Below are 23165 nucleotides of genomic sequence, written 5' to 3' on the forward strand. Positions count from 1 at the left end.
ATTATTGTAATTTATTTGTCTTACATGCATTCTTTTTTATTGTGGATTCCAAAGCCAAAGTAAAATTCAGTGTGCCATTTTATGATTTTTGTATCATTGTAAGGCTGTTTATTATATTTCATCTGGCATGCTTCAGTAACCCTGTGTCATAGAAATTGTAGTACATATATTCATTGTCATATATTATTTTGAAAAAAATATTTTATCACATAACCCCTCTTCTTAACCTGCTTTTAAAGCAGAAACTTTATGTGCTGTCTACTAAAAGTAGTAGGTACACAGATTTTTTAATATAGAAATGCTATGTGTTTCAGTGTGTCTGTTCAATAAATGTTAATTCTCATCCTGGCCTGATGGTCTAGGGGTATGATTCTCGCTTAGGGTGCGAGAGGTCCCGGGTTCAAATCCCAGTCAGGCCCTTGGGTTCTTTTAAAAAATTTGATTGTTTGCACATAGTGTGTTTGTTTGTGTTTGTATGCGTGTATAATGCATAAGCAGTCTATGTGCAAACAAATCATTTTATGAAAAAGAACCAAGGGCCTGACTAGGATTTGAACCCGGGACCTCTCGCACCCTAAGCGAGAATCATACCCCTAGGCAAGAGATTTTCAACCTGGGGTACATGAACCCCAGAGGGGATGCCAGCCTTTTTTCTGGGGTTTGCGGAATCATTGTTGAGCGAGGGTATGTTTTAGTGTTTTTCAACTGCCATTTCATGAAGCAACACCTGATCATGTGGCCAACACAGTCTATAATTTAACTTATTTAACAGAAATAGTCATAATAATATCTTTTAATGCAAGTAGCAAACTTATTACAGTCCATTACTATTTTTTTACTAGAATATTACATATGATTAGGTTTACCACATGTTCTGGTTCGGCTTGGCCTTTGTTCCAGATTTGAGGCCTTATACTGGGTGTCCTGGTCAGTCAGAAAAATGTCCCAGAAGTTCAGGACTGGAAGTCAGTCACCCAACAATGTCCCAGTGTTTAGTGGGATTGTGTGTATATGGCAATTTACAGCGAAAAATCGTGTTTGCACATAGACTTGGGACCCATCAGAGCAAAAAAAACCTAACTTGTGACCCGTTAGAGGAAGAAATGTCTAACATATTTGGAAGGTGGAAGAAATAAAAACATGTAGATAGGTTTGGGACCTGTCACAGTGAATATTGATTCCTCTTGTACTGTCTTTGGTTTATGAAAATATAGTAACCTTATATATTATTGAATCAAAAATTTTAGAGGGTCATCAGTCATGTTGAGTTGCTCATAAGGGGTCACGGTATGAAAAAGGTTGAAAATCATTGCCCTGGACCATCAGGCCAGGATGAGAATAGACATTTGTTGAATGGGGACACCCCAACATATTGCATTTCTATGTTATATAAAGTAATCCTTGTATACAGAACTTTTCAAAGAGAATGCATATGAAGCAGACTGAGAAGAGGGCTGAAGTGAGAAGAAACTTCCCCAAACTACTATGATTATGAATATATGTATATGTCCTTGCATTTTGAATTCCAAACACAAAGTAAATTTCAATGTGTCTATTTTTTTTTTTATAATCATAAGGATATTCATTCTAGTTTGTCCGGCAAGCTCTGTGTAAAAAACAAAAGCTCCATAACCCTGTTTTCATACAAATAATGGACATTTTACAGATGCTTGACTTTGATTTTGATCTTAATATAAGGTGAATTAAAATGTATAGTGTATGCATTATTGTACGTAAATATTTCGTCACGTAGCCCCTCTTCTTATCCTGCTCTTAAGTCAGAAACTTTACATGCTCTCTTTAGAGGTAGTAGGTGCACGGATTTCTTTATATAACATAGAAATGGTACATGTTGGGCCGTATCTCGTTATAAATGACTCTTTTCATGGTATAGGGGTATGATTCTCACTAAGGGTGCGAGAGGTCAAAGGTTCAAATCCCGGTCAGGCGCATGTGATTATTTTCATAGATGGATGTTTATGCTTTCTACACACACGTGCACACATATATAGTAAGATATATATACAGTATGTATGTATATGGTATAATGTATGCATGTCTTCTGCAGAATGAATTCTAAACCCAGAGGGAAGTTCAGTGTCACTATTCATGATTTTTTTTTTATATTCAAGATATGCATTCTAGTTCATTTGGTATGCTTCAGTATTAAAAAAAGTGTAGATAAATCCAAGTGCCTAACTATGTTTTAAACCTTGGGAATCTAGCATTCACTGTGAAGATCATACCCAGAGCACAAAAAAAAGTTAGATGTATTTTTTGTGAAATACAGGGGTAGGCTGTCCAAGTATCCATTTGCCCTTCATGATAACCAAATAATAATATTCAAAATTAATTATATAGTTTACTGATTGAGTATTTGCATTATATGTAGTTTCTATTGGGAATATTAAGTACTTTAGGCCATTTCTTAATCTGAATTTAAATAATGCACTGGCTGTAGTTTCTGTTTTGAAAAGTACCTAAAGTCCAAGGTATTTCTTATTTATTTGATATAGAAATGGTATGTTGTGAGGTGTATCCGTATATTATCTAATGTTCTTATCCTAGCCTGATGGTCTAGGGGTATGATTCTCGATTTGGGTGCGAGGGGTGCCAGGTTCAAATCCCGGTCAGGCCCGTGTGATCTTTTCATAAAATGATTCAGTTGCGTTTGGACTAGTCATGCTTTCAACATATATACATGTGCACATGTCATGTACTATATACAGAATTCTAAATCCAAATGGCAATTGTGTTAATATGTAGTATTTTTTTTTTTTTCATTTTAAAGATGTGTATTGAAGTTTATCTGGCAGCTTCCATGTGAAAATGAAATTTTGATAAATCTGTATACCTGACCGTATTTAAAGATTCAATCTTGGGATTCTAGCATTCAAATTGAAAATATGCCCATTAGATCATGAAACCAGTTCATGAATAGCACATAGATGTGTATATACACTGAAGTATTTGGTGATCTTTGAAGAGGAGGAATTAATAAATAGTTATAAAGGTTAGACCAGCATGCAAAATTGCTTCAAAATTTCCATTTGAAGAAAAATTTTGAAATATTGCCTTTCATTGGAATGAAATCAGTGTTTGATGTTCGAATGTATGATTATGTTCAGTTGCAGGCTTACACAGCATCCATTGTCAACCTGGGATAAACTTTTTAATAAATTCTGTTGCCTGTGCTTCATATGCATCACCTTAACTGTGCATCATTATGTATAATTTACACTGTACTTCTTAACCTACATTCAGTCATATTTTTTTCTATTTGAAAGGTTATGAATAAAATAATTTCTTTAGTTATCATGGAATTGCCTATGTAGGGGTCTTCCCTTTTAATAAATAGTATTTCTCATCACGGCCTGATGGTCTAGGGCAGGGGTCTCCAAACTTTTCAATGTAAGGGCCACATTATATATTTCCCACATTTATGCGGGCCAAAGGAAAAAAAATCAGTGTCAGTAATTTAATTTCCTCAAATATTAGAGTATAAACATGGAAAAATTAAAACATATCTTGTTGGAAAAAATCAGGGTAAACTAAATAGATTCCTGCCTTTAGTTTTATGCAACCAAATTAGTGTGACGAATGATACTGACGTTTTGACTTCAAAATTTCATAGAAATCAGGTTCCAGATTAGATGAGCCAATTGTAAGAATTGATTTCAAATGATCATCGGACAAATTTGCTCGATAGTTAGATTTCACATACTTCATTTTGGAAAATGTTTGTTCACACAAGTATGTTGCACCAAAAATGGACAAAAAACTACGAGCAAACTTTATCAAATTTGGAAACTGATCTGGCTGCAGGCATTTATAAAACTCAATCAGATTTCCTTCTCTATACTTATCTTTCAGTCTGTCATCTGCCTGGAGATCAATAATTTCCATTTGAAATTGAGTTGGAAGATTTTCAGCATTGCAGTCAAATGGATTATGAAAGAGCCTGATTTCATTTGCTTTGGCATCAAGGTCAGCAAATCGCTCCTGAAACTGTTTTTTCAACTCTGAAATTATTTCATTTGCAAATGAAGAAGGAAATTCAACTTTACTTTCTGCATGAAATTTTTCACAGCATGGAAAATGAGCAAAATTCTTAACTTTCACCTGGCCTTCAAGTAGCGCAAGTTTTGTTCTGAATGCCTTGACATGAACAAAGTAGTCACTGATCAAATTTGTTTTGCCTTGCAACTTCAGAGTTAATTGATTCATATGACCTGTCATATCTGCAAAAAATGCCAATTTCCAAATCCATTCACATTCTGATGCCAGTCGTGCGATAATTATTTTTTCAAGGCCACCACACAGGGATTTGTTTGCCGGGCCAGATGAAATTATGTGGCGGGCCGGATGTGGCCCGCGGGCCATAGTTTGGAGAGCCCTGGTCTAGGGGTATGATTTTCGCTTAGGGTGCGAGAGGTCCCGGGTTCAAATCCCTGTCAGGCCCATGTGGTTATTTTTATAGATGGATTTGGTTGCACATTGACTGTTTTATGATTTCTACACACATACATATATGGTAATTTATATATACAGTATGTATGCATATGATATATATGTATGTATGTATGCATATCTCCTGCAGTATGAATTCTAGACCCAAAGGGAAGTTCAGTGTCACTATTCATGATTTTTTTTTATATTAAAGATATGCGTTCTAGTTTATGTGATATGCTTCAGTATAAAAAAAATATTTGTAGATGAATCCAAGTGCTTAACTATGTTTTAAACCTTGGGAATCTAGCATTCACAGTGAAGATCATACCCCAGATCACAAAAAACAGTTTCATGTATTTTTTGTAAAATACAGGGATAGGCAGTCCAAGTATCCATTTGCTCTTCTTGATAACCAAAATAATAATACAGTGGTACCTCGACATACGAAATTAATCCGTTCCGAGGTGGCCTTCGTATCATGAGCTTTTCTTATCTTGAAATGCATTTTACATGTAAAATGCCTAATCTGTTCCAAGCCCTACAAAAACACCCCAGTAAATTATATTTCCAGGCTTACAACACATGTTCTAGGGTTACGACGCCGATCCGACGGAAGAAATATAACTCCAAAAAAGGCAAAATACTGTACATACATGAGTAATATTCAACTGCATGTAATGTTCAACCCCATTTTTACTGCATATATTAGGACTTTAGCATATATCCCTTAGCAATAAGCCTAGCCTATGTTAGCAGTTGCTATTGTAGCCTAGTCTATGATTCTGACATCTAAACCTAAGAAGCTAAAAGCTTAGAATATGCCAATAAAATGTATAAATAATCAGTATGTACTCATTTCAAATAATTATTAATTAATCATTAACTAGTATAATACACAGAAAAAAAACCTTCCCACATTTTGTTTACATTCAGCACTTACGAGTACCGAATGATCGCAAAGCAATCACTTTTCGTAGCACACAGTAAGCCATAAATTTTCATTATATCTCTTCAACTAATGAAACTACCAAACAGTATAATAACCATTCATTTAAATTCTTTATTCTATCTTTACCTAATGGAGATACTGAGTTACCGACAGCAATCTTGAAACACATACGTAATATTAAAACAAAAGAAGAATTCTAGAAAATACGTATTTGTTGGCTTCGATGATAGCAGTCTGATTTATTTTATATTTTATGATATCTAATTCACAATTTTTTTAATTAAATGTATTGCATGTACTCATTTCAAATAATTATTAAGTAACGATTAACTATAATAAACAATCAAACAAAAAAAATAGCTTCCAAGCTTCTGTTTACGTTCAGCACTTATGAGTACTGAACGATCACCAAGCAACCACTTTCACCTAGCACACAGTACGTACAGTAATCAAATTTTCATTATCTCTCTTCAACTACTGAAACTACCAAACAGTATAATAACCATTAATTTCTATTTTTTATTCTATCTTTACCTAATGTTTTTTTTTATTAAATGTATTGCGTGAACAAGTTTTACAATTTACAGCATCCTTTTTCCAATAGAATAAATAGAGCACAAGGGGTAGATGCTGACCAATAGGAGAGCAGGATCTACTCAGTTGGCGGCGCACGAGTTTTAAAATTGTTCTTTGTGGTCCGGGTGAATCTCGGGACTTTACAGCAACAACCTTTAGTAACTTGAACTATTTTCATATGTAGAGCCAAAAAATTCTTCGTTTTTGCTTTCGTATCTCGAGTTTTTCGTAAGTTGAGCCTTTCGTATGTCGAGGTACTACTGTATTCAAAATTAATTATATAGTGTACTGATTGATTTTGCTTTGAATTGGCTGATGCAAAAGTAAATACAAACATGAAATATATACTTTATTATATGTAGTTCATGGAAATATTTAATTACTTTAGCCCTTCTTAATCTGGATGTATTCTGTTTGAAAAGTACTAAATACACTATTTCTATTTTTATCATAGAAATGGTGTGTAGTGAGGTGTATCCATATATTATCTTCTTTTCTCATCCTGGCCTGATGGTCTAGGGGTATGATTCTCGCTTAGGGTGCGAGAGGTCCCGGGTTCAAATCCCGGTCAGGCCCATGTGATCTTTTCATAAAATGATTTGGTTGCATTTGGACTAGTCATGCTTTTGACGCACAACAAAATACATGTATGCATGTCATGTATATACAGAATACTAAATCCAAATGTCAATTGTGTCACTATGTAGGTTTTTTTAAATTTTTCATTTTAATGATGTTTATTGAAGTTTATCTAGCATTCTTCCGTGTGAAAATGAAATTTAGATAAATCTGTATGCCTATCTGCGCTTAAAATTTCAACTTGGGGATTCTAGCATTCGAATTGAAAATCATACCCATGAGATCATATTCGGTGATCTTTGAAGAGGATGAATTAATAAATAGTTATAAAGGTTAGACCAGTATGCGAAATTGCTTTTGAAATAGTATTGCCTTTCATTAGAATAGTTTTATTTTTTAAAAATATTTTTTAAATGTGTAGCAGAGAGTAAGAGTACCAGTGTATAAATATGAAATCAGTGTTTGATGTTCAAATGTATTATAATGTTCAGTTGCAGGCTTTACACAGCATCCATTGTCAACCTCGGATAAACTTAACTGTGCATCATTATATATAATTTAGACTATCCTTAACTTACATTCGTTCATATAATTTATTTTTTTCTATTTGAAAGGTTCTGAACAAAATAATTTCTTTATATATCATAGAATTGTGATATGTAGGGGTCTTCCCTTTCAATGAATAGTATTTCTCATCACGGCCTGATGGTCTAGGGGTATGATTTTCGCTTAGGGTGCGAGAGGTCCCGGGTTCAAATCCCGGTCAGGCCCATCTGGTTGTTTTTATAGATGACTAATCCAAGTTTATAGATCTAATCAGGAATGCAAGATGGCGCTTCGGTAGTAGTAGTAGTGGCGAGCGGGGACGAGTAGTGGGATTCCGTTGTGATGGCTCCCACCAAAAGAGAGGGATTTTGAAGGGAATCTTCTAAATGGCAGAAGCCCTGTGGTTTGTGGTAACACAACGCCCCAATACTATACCGACACCCTTTGGGTGATCGCACTGGGGGTAGTAACCTCAGCATAACTATGTTAGCTTTTTCTCTGGTATATAATAGAGCTATTTATACTGGGAAAAATGAATAACAGGGATTTTTCATAGGGCGACACAGGTCTTCCCCCAGAAATAGATTTTTCCTACGTCAAAATCCCTTTTATATATACAGCATATATGTATATGATATATATATATATGTATGTATGCATGTCTCCTGCAGCATGAATTCTAAACTCAAAGGGAAGTTCATTGTCACTATTCATGATTTTTTTTATATTAAAGATATGCGTTCTAGTTCATGTGGTATGCTTCAGTATAGTATAAAAAAAAGATATGTAGATGAATCCAAGTGCTTAACTATGTTTTAAACCTAGGGAATCTAGCATTCACAGTGAAGATTATACCCCAGATCACAAAAAACAGTTGCATGTATTTTTTTTTTTTTTTTTTTTTGTAAAATACAGGGATAGGCAGTCCAAGTATCCATTTGCCCTTCTTGATAACCAAATAATAATAATCAAAATCAATTATATAGTTTACTGATTGATTTTGCTTTGAATAGGCTGGTGCAAAAGTAAATACAAATATTAAATATATGCATTATTATATGTAGTTCATGGAAATATTTAATTACTTTAGCCCTTCTTAATCTGAATTAAAGTAATGCACTGGATATATTCTGTTTGAAAAGTACTAAATACAGTGTTTCTATAAGTAATATAGAAATGATGTGTGGTGAGGTGTATCCATATATTATCTTATGTTCTCATCCTGGCCTGATGGTCTAGGGGTATGATTCTCGCTTTGGGTGCGAGAGGTCCCGGGTTCAAATCCCGGTCAGGCCCATGTGATCTTTTCATAAAATGATTTAGTTGCGTTTGGAGTAGTCATGCTTTCAACACACAACACATGTACACATGTCATGTACTATATACAGAATTCTAAATCCAAATGGCAATTGTGTCACTATGTAGCTTTTGTATTTTTCATTATATACTAGATGTGTATTGAAGTTTATCTAGCAGCTTCCGTGTGAAAGTGAAATTTTGATAAATTTTTATGCCTGGCCATTTTAATAATTTCAACCTTGGGATTCTAGCATTCGAATTGAAAATCATACACATTAGATCATGAAACCAGTTCATAAATAGCCCATAGATGTGTATATACACTGAAGTATTCAGTGATCTTTGAAGAGGATGAATTAATAAATAGTTATAAAGGTTAGACCAGTATGTGAAATTGCTTTAAAATTTCCATCTTAAGAAAAATGTTGAAATATGGCCTTTCATTGGAATAGATTTATTTTCTTAAAATATTTTGTAAATGTTTAGCAGAGACTTTTCAGTCCATTAGAGTACCAGAGTCTAGATATGAAATCAGTGTTTGATGTTCGAATATATGATTATGTTCAGTTGCAGGCTTACACAGCATCCATTGTCAACCTGGGATAAACTTTTTAATAAATTCTGTAGCCTGTGCTTCATATGCATCACCTTGACTGTGCATCATTATATATAATTTAGACTGTACTTCTTAACCTACATTCAGTCATATACTTTTATTTTTTTCTATTTAAAATGTTATGAATAAAATAATTTCTTTAGATATCATTGAATTGCCATATGTAAGGGTCTTCCCTCCTAATAGATAGTATTTCTCATCACGGCCTGATGGTCTAGGGGTATGATTTTCGCTTAGGGTGCGAGAGGTCCCGGGTTCAAATCCCGGTCAGGCCCATGTGGTTATTTTTATAGATCGATTTGGTTGCACATTGACTGTTTATGCTTACTACACACACATGTGCATACATACATATATGGTAATTTATATATACAGCATATATGTATATGATATATATGTATATATGTACGTATGTTTGTATGCATGTCTCCCGCAGCACGAATTCTAAACCCAAAGGGAAGTTCAGTTTCGCTATTCATGATTTTTTTTTATATATCAAGATATGCATTCTAGTTCATGTGGTATGCTCCAGTTTAAAAAGAATATATGTAGATGAATCCAAGTGCCTAACTATCTTTTTAAACCTTGGGAATCTAGCATTCACAGTGAAGATCATACCCAGGGCACAAAAAAAAGTTAGATGTATTATTTGTGAAATACAGGGGTAGGCAGTCCAAGTATCCATTTGCCCTTCATGATAACCAAATAATAATATTCAAAATTAATTATATAGTTTACTGATTGAATATTTGCATTATATGTAGTTCATGGAAATATTTGATTACTTTAACCCTTCTTAATCTGAATTTGAATAATGCACTGGATGTATTCTGTTTGAAAAGTACTTAATACAATATTTCTATATTTAATATAGAAATGGTATGTTGTGAGGTATATCTATATATTATCTTGTGTTCTCTTCCTGGCCTGATGGTCTAGGGGTATGATTCTCGCTTTGGGTGCGAGAGGTCCCGGGTTCAAATCCCGGTCAGGCCCATGTGATCTTTTCATGAAATGATTCAGTTGCGTTTGGACTAGTCATGCTTTCAACACACAACACATATATACATGTACACATGTCATGTACTATACATACAGAATTCTAAATCCAAATGGCAATTGTGTCACTATGTAGTTGTTTTATTTTTCATTTTAATGATGTGTATTGAAGTTTACCTGGCAGCTTCCGTGTGAAAATGAAATTTTGATAAATCTGTATACCTGACCATATTTAAAAATGCATCCTTGGGACTCTATCATTCAAATTGAAAATCATACCCATTAGATCATGAAACCAGTTCATGAATAGCACATAAATGTGTATATACACTGAAGTATTTGGTGATCTTTGAAGAGGGTTAATTAATAAATAGTTATAAAGGTTAGACTAGTATGTGAAATTGCTTTAAAATTTCCATCTGAAGAAAAATGTTGAAATATTGCCTTTCATTGGAATAGATTTATTTTCTTAAAATCTGTTTTAAATATGTAGCAGAGACTTTTCAGTTCATAAGAGTACCAGTGTATAGATATGAAATCAGTGTTTGATGTTCAAATGTATGATCATGTTCAGTTGCAGGCTTACACAGCATCCATTGTTAACCTGGGATAAACTTTTTAATAAATTCTGTAGCCTGTGGTTCATATGCATCACCTTGACTGTGCATCATTATATATAATTTAGACTGTACTTCTTAACCTACATTTAGTCATATATGTAATTTAGTTTTGTCTCTTTAAAAGGTTATGAGTAAAATAATTTCTTTAGATATCATAGAATTGCCATATGTAGGGGTCTTCCATTTTAATAAGTAGTATTTCTCATCATGGCCTGATGGTCTAGGGGTATGATTTTCGCTTAGGGTGCGAGAGGTCCCGGGTTCAAATCCCGGTCAGGCCCATGTTGTTATATTTATAGATCGATTTAGTTGCACATTGACTGTTTATGCTGACTATACACACATGTGCATACACACATATATGGCAATTTATATATACAGCATATATGTATATGATATATATGTATATATGTACGTATGTTTGTATGCATGTCTCCCGCAGCACGAATTCTAAACCCAAAGGGAAGTTCAGTTTCGCTATTCATGATTTTTTTTTATATATCAAGATATGCATTCTAGTTCATGTGGTATGCTCCAGTTTAAAAAGAATATATGTAGATGAATCCAAGTGCCTAACTATCTTTTTAAACCTTGGGAATCTAGCATTCACAGTGAAGATCATACCCAGGGCACAAAAAAAAGTTAGATGTATTATTTGTGAAATACAGGGGTAGGCAGTCCAAGTATCCATTTGCCCTTCATGATAACCAAATAATAATATTCGAAATTAATTATATCGTTTACTGATTGAAAATTTTTATTATATGTAGTTCATGGAAATATTTAAGTACTTTAACCCTTCTTAATCTGAATTTAAATAATGCACTGGATGTATTCTGTTTGAAAAGTACTAAATCCAGTATTTCTATATTTGATATAGAAATGGTATGTTGTGAGGTGTATCCATATATTATCTTATGTTCTCATCCTGGCCTGATGGTCTAGGGGTATGATTCTCGCTTTGGGTGCGAGAGGTCCCGGGTTCAAATCCCGGTCAGGCCCATGTGATCTTTCCATAAAATGATTTAGTTGCGTTTGGAGTAGTCATGCTTTCAACACACAACACATGTACACATGTCATGTACTATATACAGAATTCTAAATCCAAATGGCAATTGTGTCACTATGTAGCTTCTGTATTTTTCATTATATAGATGTGTATTGAAGTTTATCTAGCAGCTTCTGTGTGAAAGTGAAATTTTGATAAATCTTTATGACTGACCATTTTAAAAATTTCAACCATTGGGATTCTAGCATTCAAATTGAAAATCATACCCATTAGATCATGAAACCAGTTCATGAATAGCCCATAGATGTGTATATACACTGAAGTATATGGTGATCTTTGAAGAGGATGAATTAATAATAATAAGTTATAAAGGTTAGACCAGTATGTGAAATTGCTTTAAAATTTCCATCTCAGGAAAAATGTTGAAATATGGCCTTTCATTGGAATAGATTTATTTTCTTAAAATATTTTGTAAATGTTTAGCAGAGACTTTTCAGTCCATTAGAGTACCAGAGTCTAGATATGAAATCAGTGTTTGATGTTCGAATGTATGATTATGTTCAGTTGCAGGCTTACACAGCATCCATTGTCAACTTCAGATAAACTTTTTAATAAATTCTGTAGCCTGTGCTTCATATGCATCACCTTGACTGTGCATCATTATATATAATTTAGACTGTACTTCTTAACCTACATTCAGTCATATACTTAATTTTATTCTATTTGAAAGGTTATGAATAAAATCATTTCTTTAGATATTGAATTGCCATATGTAAGGGTCTTCCTTCTTAATAGATAATTTTTCTCATCACGGCCTTATGGTCTAGGGGTATGATTTTCGCTTAGGGTGCGAGAGGTCCCGGGTTCAAATCCCGGTCAAGCCCATGTTGTTATTTTTATAGATCGATTTAGTTGCACATTGACTTTATGCTGACTATACACACATGTGCATACACACATATATGGCAATTTATATATACAGCATATATGTATATGATATATATGTATATATGTACGTAAGTTGGTATGCATGTCTCCCGTAGCATAAATTCTAAACCCAAAGGGAAGTTCAGTTTTGCTATTCATGATTTTTTTTTATATATCAAGATATGCATTCTAGTTCATGTGGTATGCTTCAGTTTAAAAAGAATATATGTAGAAGAATCCAAGTGCCTAACTATCTTTTTAAACCTTGGGAATCTAGCATTCACAATGAAGATCATACCCAGAGCACAAAAAAAAGTTAGATGTATTATTTGTGAAATACAGGGGTAGGCAGTCCAAGTATCCATTTGCCCTTCATGATAACCAAATAATAATATTCGAAATTAATTATATCGTTTACTGATTGAAAATTTTTATTATATGTAGTTCATGGAAATATTTAAGTACTTTAACCCTTCTTAATCTGAATTTAAATAATGCACTGGATGTATTCTGTTTGAAAATTACTAAATCCAGTATTTCTATATTTGATATAGAAATGGTATGTTGTGAGGTGTATCCATATATTATCTTATGTTCTCATCCTGGCCTGATGGTCTAGGGGTATGATTCTCGCTTTGGGTGCGAGAGGTCCCGGGTTCAAATCCCGGTCAGGCCCATGTGATCTTTTCATGAAATGATTCAGTTGCGTTTGGACTAGTCATGCTTTCAACATATATACATGTGCACATGTCATGTACTATATACAGAATTCTAAATCCAAATGGCAATTGTGTTAATATGTAGTTTTTTATTTTTCATTTTAAAGATGTGCATTGAAGTTTATATAGCAGCTTCCATGTGAAAATAAAATTTTGATAAATCTGTGTACCTGACCGTATTTAAAGATTCAATCTTGGGATTCTAGCATTCAAATTGAAAATCATGCCCATTAGATCATGAAACCAGTTCATGAATAGCACATAGATGTGTATATACACTGAAGTATTTGGTGATCTTTGAAGATGAGGAATTAATAAATAGTTATAAAGGTTGGACCAGCATGCAAAATTGCTTTAAAATTTCCATCTGAAGAAAAATGTTGAAATATTGCCTTGCATTGGAATGGGTATATTTTCATAGAATATTTTTTAAATGTGTAGCAGAGACTTTTCAGTCCATAATAGTACCAGTGTATAGGTGTGAAATCAGTGGTTGATGTTCGAATGTATGTTTATGTTCAGTTGCAGGCTTACACAGCATCCATTGTTAACCTTGGATAAACTTTTTAATAAATTCTGTAGCTTGTGCTTCATATGCATCACCTTAACTGTGCATCATTATATATAATTTAGACTGTACTTCTTAACCTACATTCAGTCATATTTTTTTCTATTCGAAAGGTTATGAATAAGATAATTTCTTTAGTTATCATAGAATTGCAATATGTAGGGGTCTTCCCTTTTAATAAATAGTATTTCTCATCACGGCCTGATGGTCTAGGGGTATGATTTTCGCTTAGGGTGCGAGAGGTCCCGGGTTCAAATCCCGGTCAGGCCCATGTTGTTATTTTTATAGATGGATTTGGTTGCACATTGACTGTTTATGAGTTCTACACACATATATGGTAATTTATATATACAGTATGTATGCATCTGATATATATGTATGTATGTATGTATGTATGCATGTCTCCTGCAGTATGAATTCTAGACCCAAAGGGAAGTTCAGTGTCACTCATCATGATTTTTTTTATATTAAAGATATGCGTTCTAGTTTATGTGGTATGCTTCAGTATAAAAAAAATATTTGTAGATGAATCCAAGTGCTTAACTATGTTTTAAACCTTGGGAATCTAGCATTCACAGTGAAGATCATACCCCAGATCACAAAAAACAGTTGCATGTATTTTTTGTAAAATACAGGGATAGGCAGTCCAAGTATCCATTTGCTCTTCTAGATAACCAAAATAATAATACAGTGGTACCTCGACATACGAAAATAATCCGTTTCGAGGCGGCCTTCGTATCATGAGCTTTTCTTATCTTGAAACGCATTTTACATGTAAAATGCCTAATCTGTTCCAAGCCCTACAAAAACACCCCAGTAAATTATATTTCCAGGCTTACAACACATGTTCTAGGGTTACGACGCCGATCCGACGGAAGAAATGTGACTCCAAAAAAGGCAAAATACTGTTCATACTTGAGTAAAATTCAACTGCATGTAATGTTCAATCCCATTTTTACTGCATATATTAGGACTTTAGCATATGTCCCTCAGCAATAGCTAGGGCCCTATGCCTTTAGCAGTTGCTACTGTAGCCTAGTCTATGATTCTGACATCTAAACCTAAGAAGCTAAAAGCTTAGAATATGCCAATAAAATGTATAAATAATCAGTATGTACTCATTTCAAATAATTAGTAATTAATCATTAACTAGTATAATACACAAAAAAAAACCTTCTCCCACATTTTGTTTACATTCAGCACTTACGAGTACCGAACGATCGCCAAGCAATCACTTTTCGTAGCACACAGTAATCCATAAATTTTCATTATATCTCTTCAACTAATGAAACTACCAAACAGTATAATAACCATTCATTTCTATTCTTTATTCTATCTTTACCTAATGGAGATACCGAGTTATTGACAGCTATAATGAAACATACATATACGTAATATTAAAACAGAAGAAGAATTCTAGAAAAAACGTATTTGTTGGCTTCGATGATAGCAGTCTGATTTATTTTATATTTTATGATATCTAATTCAAAAATTTTTTTTATTAAATGTATTGCATGTACTCATTTCAAATAATTATTAAGTAACCATTAACTATAATAAACAATAAAAAAAAAAAAAAAGTTTCCAAGCTTCTGTTTACGTTGAGCACTTATGAGTACTGAACGATCGCCAAGCAACCACTTTCACCTAGCACACAGTATGTACAGTAATAAAATTTTTGTTCATGAAACTTACCTGTCAGATATATACTGTATATATAGCTGTATTCTCCGAAGTCCGACAGAATTTAAAACTTACGACACACGTAGTGGGAGTCAGGTGGTTAGTACCCATTCCCGCTGCTGGGAGGCGGGTATCAGGAACCATTCCCATTTTCTATTCAGATTTTCTCTGTCGCCGGTACTGTAAACAACTGTTTTCAGTACCTCCGTCTTGGATTTTTGAAACTTTTGGCTACTTAAGTATCCTGATTGATTTTTTGGTATTTGACTTTGGATCTGTGGCTAGGCACACGTTACTTGTGGACTTAATTTGATTTTGGCTTGATTTTCCTTAAAACTAAGATGTCTGGGTCTAGTTCGGCTAGCGCCAGGTTTTATAGTAAGGATGAATGTAGGGTGAGGCTACTGAAAGCATCGGTAGACCCACATACAGTATGTAAGAATTGTAGAGGGTATGTATGTTTGTATGATGATCACTGCAAGGAGTGTGAAATTCTTTCTGATTCAGCTTGGAAGGCGTATGAATCCTATCTTCGCAAGTTGGAGCGTGATAGGGTGAGGAGGTCTTTCTCCAGGAGCGTTTCAGAGAGTAAACGTCAGGGCATTGAATTTTCTCTTACTAACCCTCCAATAGCTTTTGCTTCTCCTAACCCTGTAGTGCCGCCTTCGGGCCCTGAAACAGTGTCTGTGGAGGGTAATGCCCTTGCCTTGATTCTGGAATCAATACGTAATCTGGAATCAGAAGTGCTCGCCTTGGAAGGCAAAAGTGAGCCAAGTGCAAAATGCAGTGATAGTGCCCCTTGTGTTGTGGAGGGGGCGTCAGATCGGCCCTATTTCGCCTCTAGGCCTGGACCTCTGCCGGACTCCCAGGTTTCAGGGAGAGGGCATGTCGAAAGCCGAAGGAGGGTTACAGGGAACCCCCACCGATCTGACGTCCCTTCGCCAGTTTCTGTTGTCACTTCCCAGACTGCCAAGGAGCGTGCGCGTGCACGCCTCCTTAAGGAGTGCTTTTCCGAGGCGTCCTCCCCGCGCAAGGGGTGGAGCTCTTAGTCGGACTCTCGCCCTTTGAAGAGGAGCGTTCGTGAGCGTGACGCTTTACATCCTGTTCCTTCTGCTGATCTGCAGTCTTCACCAGATAGCTTCGCGGCCTTCCCGCCACAGAAGAGAAGTAGGACGTCATCTGAGGATGACGCCTTCGAGCGCCCCAGTCGCTCCAGAGATCACTCAGTGGCGGTTCCTTTGAGAAGGAAGAAGGCGTCCCCTCGCCCCTCGTCTTCTCACAGGATCAGCCCTTCTGAGAGGGAGTCTTCTCCTACTGAGAAGATCCTCCGCTCCTTACAACAACAACTTGCTTCTGTTATGTCTAAGAGAGAGGCGGAACCACGTCGTCGAAGGAAGGATGATAGACTGCCCGTTAAGAGAACCAGACAGTCTCCCTCTCCTTCTCCTCGCTCGTCTCTTTCGCCTGTCTTGTCGCCTTCTAGAGTTTGTGCGGCTCCCCATCGGCTTTCTAGAGGGCGCGAGGATGTTGTTTCTCGCTCTTCCCTGAAGGCAGTTGCTCTTGCTCATAAGCTTGACGCCTGTCTGGAGTGTGACGCTTTTTTGGACGCTTCTGTTGAAGCTCAGCTTGAACTGGACGCTCGGCCGGACGCCAAGCGGGCGCCAGCGGAGGTGGACGCTGATGTGGACGCTCGTCGACGCTCGCGCGTTCTTGTTGACGATCTTCAGGATTCTTCACGCCTTCAAGAGGCGCACCGTGTTTCTTCTGCTTCTGTACCTGCTCATGCTTCGGAGTCTTTGGAAGAGACTCGTGATACTGCTTTGCCTTCGTCTTTGCAACAGCGCTCCTGTTTAAGACTTGGGCCTAAAGGTCTTTTACCTTCATTGGTTCCTCCTACCTCACCTGTGTTAGAAGGTGAGATGAGCTGCGCTTCAGTAGAAGCCGACGATGAACAACCAGCTACGTCTGCCTCTTCAGACTACCAGGTCTTTACCCGCCTTCTTCAGACCGCTTTTGGAGAGACTTAAACCTTCGGCTCCTCGCTCTCAACTTTCGTCTTCGAAAGTCAACAAGACCTCGGGGTTTGTGAAGATGAAGAGGTCTCTGTCTACTAAGAGAGCGTTTCGCAAAGTCCACGATTGGATGGAGCTAAGGAAGGCTCAAGGGAAGACCTCTTTTGCTCTACCGCTGTCTAGACTTAGCGGTAAAGCAGGCATGTGGTATGAGACAGGGGAGGACGTTGGTCTCAAAGTTCCCTATTCTGCTCAAGGGGACTTTGCCAGTCTGGTGGACGCGTCGAGGAGGTGACTTCTTTCTTCCTCGAAAGTGACATGGACTACTTCGGAGTTGGATCACCATCTTAAAGGCCTCTTTCGCACATTAGAGGTCTTTAACTTCTTGGACTGGTGCCTTGGGGTTCTAGATACCCAGTCTCGGAGCCCGGACTCGATTAGCCTGGGGGAGCTGTCCAGCGTAATGTCGTGTATGGACAAGGCAGTCAGAGATGGTTCGGAGGAGCTGGCTTCACACTTTTGCACAGGACTCTTGAAGAAGAGATCCCTGTTCTGCAACTTTACTGCGAAGTCAGTTTCTCCCTCGCAAAAGGCAGAGTTGTTGTTTGCCCCTCTTTCGGACCATCTCTTTCCCCAGGCTATGATTAAAGACCTTGCAACTAGCCTACAAGAGAAGGGAACGCAAGATCTTCTTGCCCAATCTTCTCGGAGACCAGCAGTACCTTCGACTTCTTCGGGAGTTCAAACTTCAAGAAAATCGAAGCCCTTTCGAGGCGGATCTTCCTCGAGACCGGCCCCTCGAGGAAGAGGCTTTCAAGAGGCAGAGCCCCTGCGGTTCCAAGGGGCAAGAAGTGAACAAGAAGTCCTTCAGTCACCGGTAGGAGCCAGACTTCTGTTATTTGCGGAAGCCTGGAGAGAGAGAGATGCGGACGCATGGTCGCTAAACATCTTAGAAAAGGGTTACCGTATCCCTTTCCTGAAATCACCCCCGCTGTCTACGACACCCAGGGATATGTCGCCCTCTTACAAAGGGGAAAAACAACAAGTGCTTTTCGATCTGCTCGAGCAGATGCTCGAGAAAGAAGCAGTAGAACAGGTCTTGGACCTGGATTCCCCGGGTTTTTACAACAGACTGTTCCTGGTGCCGAAGCAGTCGGGAGGATGGCAACCGGTGCTAGATGTAAGCAACCTAAACCTCTTTGTCATCAAGCAGAGGTTCAAGATGGAGACGCCTCGGTCAGTTCTTGGGGCTTTAAGACCGGGGGATTGGATGGTGTCACTAGATCTTCAGGACGCGTATTTTCACGTCCCGATCCATCCCCAGTCGAAGAAGTACCTGCGGTTTGTCCTGAAGGGGAAGCTATTTCAATTCAGGGCTCTCTGTTTCGGACTGAGCACGGCCCCGATGGTCTTCACCTTGTTAATGAAGAACATTGCGAGATGGCTTCATCTTTCAAACATAAGGATCTCTCTCTACCTAGATGACTGGCTCATTCGAGCCTCTTCGGAAGCCCGGTGTCTGGAGGACCTTCACACGACTTTGACGTTAACCAAGTCCCTGGGACTTCTGGTAAACTTCGAAAAGTCACATCTGACCCCATCACAGTCCATCGTCTATCTGGGGATTCAGATGGATTCAGTGGCTTTTCGGGCTTTTCCGTCCCAGGGGCGACAGCAACAATGTTTAAGCAAAGTGTCAGCTTTTCTGGGGAAAGAATCATGCTCAGTGAGGGAATGTATGAGTCTGCTGGGGACCATTTCCTCGCTGGAGAAGTTTGTTTCCCTAGGCAGGTTGCACCTCAGACCTCTTCAGTTCTTCCTGTCGGACAGCTGGAAGCACGAGGACGACCTGGATGTGATCTTACAGATCTCAGAAGAGGTGAAAGAACACCTAAGATGGTGGTTCGATCCTTTGAAGCTTGCAGAGGGAGTCTCCCTCAAGCTTCAGAGCCCCGACCTAGTGTTGTTCTCCGACGCGTCTACCACGGGGTGGGGAGCAACACTGTGGGGGGGAGGAAGTGTCAGGCACCTGGAGAGGGGAACAGGTGTCCTGGCACATAAACCTCAAGGAACTGGCAGCAATTCACCTTGTGCTCCAGTTTTTTCAAGACGAAGTCTCTCACCGGATTGTCCAAATCAACTCTGACAACACCACAGCTCTGGCATACATCAAGAAACAGGGGGGAACACACTCGCGGTCCCTGTTCACTCTTGCGAAGGAGATTTGTTGTGGGCGAGGGCACGCGATGTTACGATCCTGACAAGGTTCGTCGCAGGGGTAGAGAACGTCCGTGCAGACCTCCTCAGTCGGCAAGGTCAGCTGCTGCCGACAGAATGGACCCTACATCAAGATGTATGCCAGAAGCTGTGGAGGTTGTGGGGACGTCCTCTCGTGGACATCTTCGCAACATCGAGAACAAAGAGACTTCCGCTTTACTGCTCACCGGTTCTAGATCCAGGAGCAGTGGCAATAGACGCCCTTCTTTGGGATTGGACGGGGCTAGATCTATTCGCCTTCCCCCGTTCAAGATCCTAGGGGAAGTGCTGAGGAAATTCGTAGCTTCAGAGGGAATGAGGATGACGCTAGTCGCCCCCTTCTGGCCTGCGACAGATTGGTTCACAGAGGTCATGTCCTTCGTAGTAGACTTCCTGAGGACACTTCCGTCAAGGACAGATCTACTCAAACAGCCCCACTTCGAGAGGTACCACAAAAACTTCCCCGCTCTGAGTCTGACTGCGTTCAGACTATCCAAAAGTTGGCCAGAGCAAGAGGTTTTTCAAGACCTATGGCAAGAGCGATTGCCAATGCAAGGAGAGCTTCCTCTCTTGCAGTGTACCAATCGAAGTGGGCTGTTTTCAGGAGCTGGTGCAAAAAGAAGGGCATTTCCTCCACCTCGACCTCTGTGAACCAGATAGCGGACTTCCTCCTTTACCTGAGGATGGAATTGAAGCTGGCTGTTCCGACAATAAAAGGCTACAGAAGCGTGCTGTCTGTAGTCTTTCGTCACAGAGGCCTGGATTTGGCCAACGACAGAGACCTTCGCGATCTCCTAAGGTCTTTTGAGACAACGAAGGTACCTCAACCTAAAGTACCATCATGGAACTTGGACGTGGTTCTTAAGTTCCTTATGTCCAGCCGTTTCGAGCCACTTCACACGGCTTCACTTAGAGACGTGACAAGAAAAACGGTTTTCCTAACTGCTCTGGCGATGGCGAAGAGGGTTAGCGAAATCCAAGCTATCGGTAAGTATGTTGGTTTTAAGAACCCACAATGCTGTTTGTTCTTTGAGCCCGACGTTTCTAGCAAAGAACGAAAACCCATCCAACCCTTGGCCTAAGACATTTGAGATTAAGGGTTTGGCGGAAATCGTGGGTCGAGAACCAGAAAGAGTCCTGTGCCCTGTCAGGGCTCTAAAATTCTACTTACAAAAGATGAAGGACTGTAGAGGGCCTTCTGGTAACTTGTGGTGCTCTGTCAAGAAGCCAGATCTACCTATGTCTAAGAACGCTCTAGCGTTCTTCTTGAGGGACACCATCAAAGAAGCTCATTTGTCGTGCAGTGACAATGATATGAGGCTGTTGAAAGTGAATGCCCACAAAATGAGGGCTATTTCTACCTCGGTAGCTTTTCATAAAAATATGGCACTCAGTGATATTTTAAGTGCCACATTTTGGCGTAGCAATTCATTGTTTGCTTCACACTACCTGCGGGAGGTGAAGACAGCATACGAAAACTGCTATTCTCTTGGGCCATACGTCGCCGCAGACACTGTTTTGGGGGCAGGAAGTAGCACTCATCCTATCCTTTAGTGGTTAGGTGAGTTTTTAATTTTGTGTGTTTTTGGTTGTGGGGTCGACCGCCTGAGGCGGATCTCCCTTCCTTTAGCCTAGTTTTTGTGGGAATTAACCTTTGGTAAACTAGGCCAGGTGGTATTTTTATTGCTTCGTTGCCCTCATTGTATGGTCAAATGGTCTAGTCGCATTGTGGTCACGCCCCCGTTGACAGATCATCTAGAACTCACCAGCTACATAGGTCACTACCTTGCTGGAGACTCTAGTAAAGCAGAAGCAGACTTGGGTGACAGTAATCACGAAGTCAGCTATGCTAACAGGTAAGGAACCAACATATCAATCATCTGCATGTATATGTTTCCTAAAAATCCTATTCTGTCTCTTCCCAATGCCAAAGGTGGGATTCAGCTATATATATATCTGACAGGTAAGTTTCATGAACAAAATTATATTGTAATGATACAATAAAGTTTGTTCATACTTACCTGGCAGATATATATATTCAAAGTTCCCACCCACCTCCCCTCAGGAGACAGTGGGAATAGAAAATCTGAATAGAAATGGGAATGGTTCCTGATACCCGCCTCCCAGCGGCGGGAATGGGTACTAACCACCTGACTCGCACTACGTGTGTCGTAAGTTTTAAATTCTGTCGGACTTCGGAGAATACAGCTATATATATATCTGCCAGGTAAGTATGAACAAACTTTATTGTATCATTACAATATCATTTCATTATCTCTCTTCAACTACTGAAACTACCAAACAGTATAATAACTATTCATTTCTATTCTTTATTCTATCTTTACCTAATGTTTTTTTTTTATTAAATGTATTGCATGAACAAGTTTTTCAATTTACAGCATCCTTTTACCAATAGAATACATAGAGCACAAGGGGTAGATGCTCACCAATAGGAGAGCAGGATCTTACTGGGTGACTAGCATCAGGAACCAATGAGAGAGTGGGAGGATGGTGGCGAGTTTACTCAGTTGGCGGCGCGCGAGTTTTAAAATTGTTCTCGATGGTCCGGGCGAATCTCGGGACTTTACAGAAACAACCATTCGTAACTTGAACTATTTTCGTATGTAGAGCCAAAAAAATCTCCGTATTTGCTTTCGTATCTCGAGTTTTTCGTAAGTTGAGCCTTTCGTATGTCGAGGTACCACTGTATTCAAAATTAATTATATAGTTTACTGATTGATTTTGCTTTGAATTGGCTGATGCAAAAGTAAATACAAACATGAAATATATACATTATTATATGTAGTTCATGGAAATATTTAATTACTTTAGCCCTTCTTAATCTGGATGTATTCTGTTTGAAAAGTACTAAATACACTATTTCTATTTTTATTATAGAAATGGTGTGTAGTGAGGTGTATCCATATATTATTTTGTGTTCTCATCCTGGCCTGATGGTCTAGGGGTATGATTCTCGCTTAGGGTGCGAGAGGTCCCGGGTTCAAATCCCGGTCAGGCCCATGTGATCTTTTCATAAAATTATTTAATTGCGTTTGGACTAGTCATGCTTTTGACACACAACAAAATACATGTATGCATGTCATGTATATACAGAATACTAAATCCAAATGACAATTGTGTCACTATGTAGGTTTTTTTTAATTTTTAATTTTAAAGATGTTTATTGAAGTTTATCTAGCATTGTTCCGTGTGAAAATGAAATTTAGATAAATCTGTATGCCTATCTGTGTTTAAAATTTCAACTTTGGGTTTCTAGCATTCGAATTGAAAATCATACCCATGAGATCATATTCGGTGATCTTTGAAGAGGCTGAATTAATAAATAGTTATAAAG

The 23165-nt window shown here is 38.1% G+C and overlaps 12 non-coding genes across 12 annotated transcripts; all 12 read left to right on the top strand.

Annotated features, from left to right (window-relative positions):
- Positions 1 to 347: 347 nt before the first annotated feature.
- Positions 348 to 419, top strand: Trnap-agg (transfer RNA proline (anticodon AGG)). The gene has a single exon. It is a non-coding gene; the product is annotated as a tRNA-Pro (tRNA).
- A 6062-nt stretch (positions 420 to 6481) lies between these two features.
- On the top strand, positions 6482 to 6553 carry Trnap-agg (transfer RNA proline (anticodon AGG)). The gene has a single exon. It is a non-coding gene; the product is annotated as a tRNA-Pro (tRNA).
- A 702-nt stretch (positions 6554 to 7255) lies between these two features.
- Positions 7256 to 7327, top strand: Trnap-agg (transfer RNA proline (anticodon AGG)). Its single transcript has one exon. It is a non-coding gene; the product is annotated as a tRNA-Pro (tRNA).
- Positions 7328 to 8326: 999 nt separating this feature from the next.
- Trnap-ugg (transfer RNA proline (anticodon UGG)) lies at positions 8327 to 8398 on the top strand. The gene has a single exon. It is a non-coding gene; the product is annotated as a tRNA-Pro (tRNA).
- An 822-nt stretch (positions 8399 to 9220) lies between these two features.
- Positions 9221 to 9292, top strand: Trnap-agg (transfer RNA proline (anticodon AGG)). Its single transcript has one exon. It is a non-coding gene; the product is annotated as a tRNA-Pro (tRNA).
- Positions 9293 to 9941: 649 nt separating this feature from the next.
- Trnap-ugg (transfer RNA proline (anticodon UGG)) lies at positions 9942 to 10013 on the top strand. The gene has a single exon. It is a non-coding gene; the product is annotated as a tRNA-Pro (tRNA).
- Positions 10014 to 10845: 832 nt separating this feature from the next.
- On the top strand, positions 10846 to 10917 carry Trnap-agg (transfer RNA proline (anticodon AGG)). The gene has a single exon. It is a non-coding gene; the product is annotated as a tRNA-Pro (tRNA).
- Positions 10918 to 11566: 649 nt separating this feature from the next.
- On the top strand, positions 11567 to 11638 carry Trnap-ugg (transfer RNA proline (anticodon UGG)). Its single transcript has one exon. It is a non-coding gene; the product is annotated as a tRNA-Pro (tRNA).
- Positions 11639 to 12457: 819 nt separating this feature from the next.
- Positions 12458 to 12529, top strand: Trnap-agg (transfer RNA proline (anticodon AGG)). Its single transcript has one exon. It is a non-coding gene; the product is annotated as a tRNA-Pro (tRNA).
- Positions 12530 to 13176: 647 nt separating this feature from the next.
- Trnap-ugg (transfer RNA proline (anticodon UGG)) lies at positions 13177 to 13248 on the top strand. The gene has a single exon. It is a non-coding gene; the product is annotated as a tRNA-Pro (tRNA).
- Positions 13249 to 14057: 809 nt separating this feature from the next.
- Trnap-agg (transfer RNA proline (anticodon AGG)) lies at positions 14058 to 14129 on the top strand. The gene has a single exon. It is a non-coding gene; the product is annotated as a tRNA-Pro (tRNA).
- An 8629-nt stretch (positions 14130 to 22758) lies between these two features.
- On the top strand, positions 22759 to 22830 carry Trnap-agg (transfer RNA proline (anticodon AGG)). Its single transcript has one exon. It is a non-coding gene; the product is annotated as a tRNA-Pro (tRNA).
- The last annotated feature ends 335 nt before the right edge of the window (positions 22831 to 23165 follow it).

The sequence above is a fragment of the Macrobrachium nipponense genome, chromosome 15 (genome assembly GCF_015104395.2).
Source record: "Macrobrachium nipponense isolate FS-2020 chromosome 15, ASM1510439v2, whole genome shotgun sequence".
Taxonomy (NCBI): Eukaryota; Metazoa; Arthropoda; class Malacostraca; order Decapoda; family Palaemonidae; genus Macrobrachium; species Macrobrachium nipponense.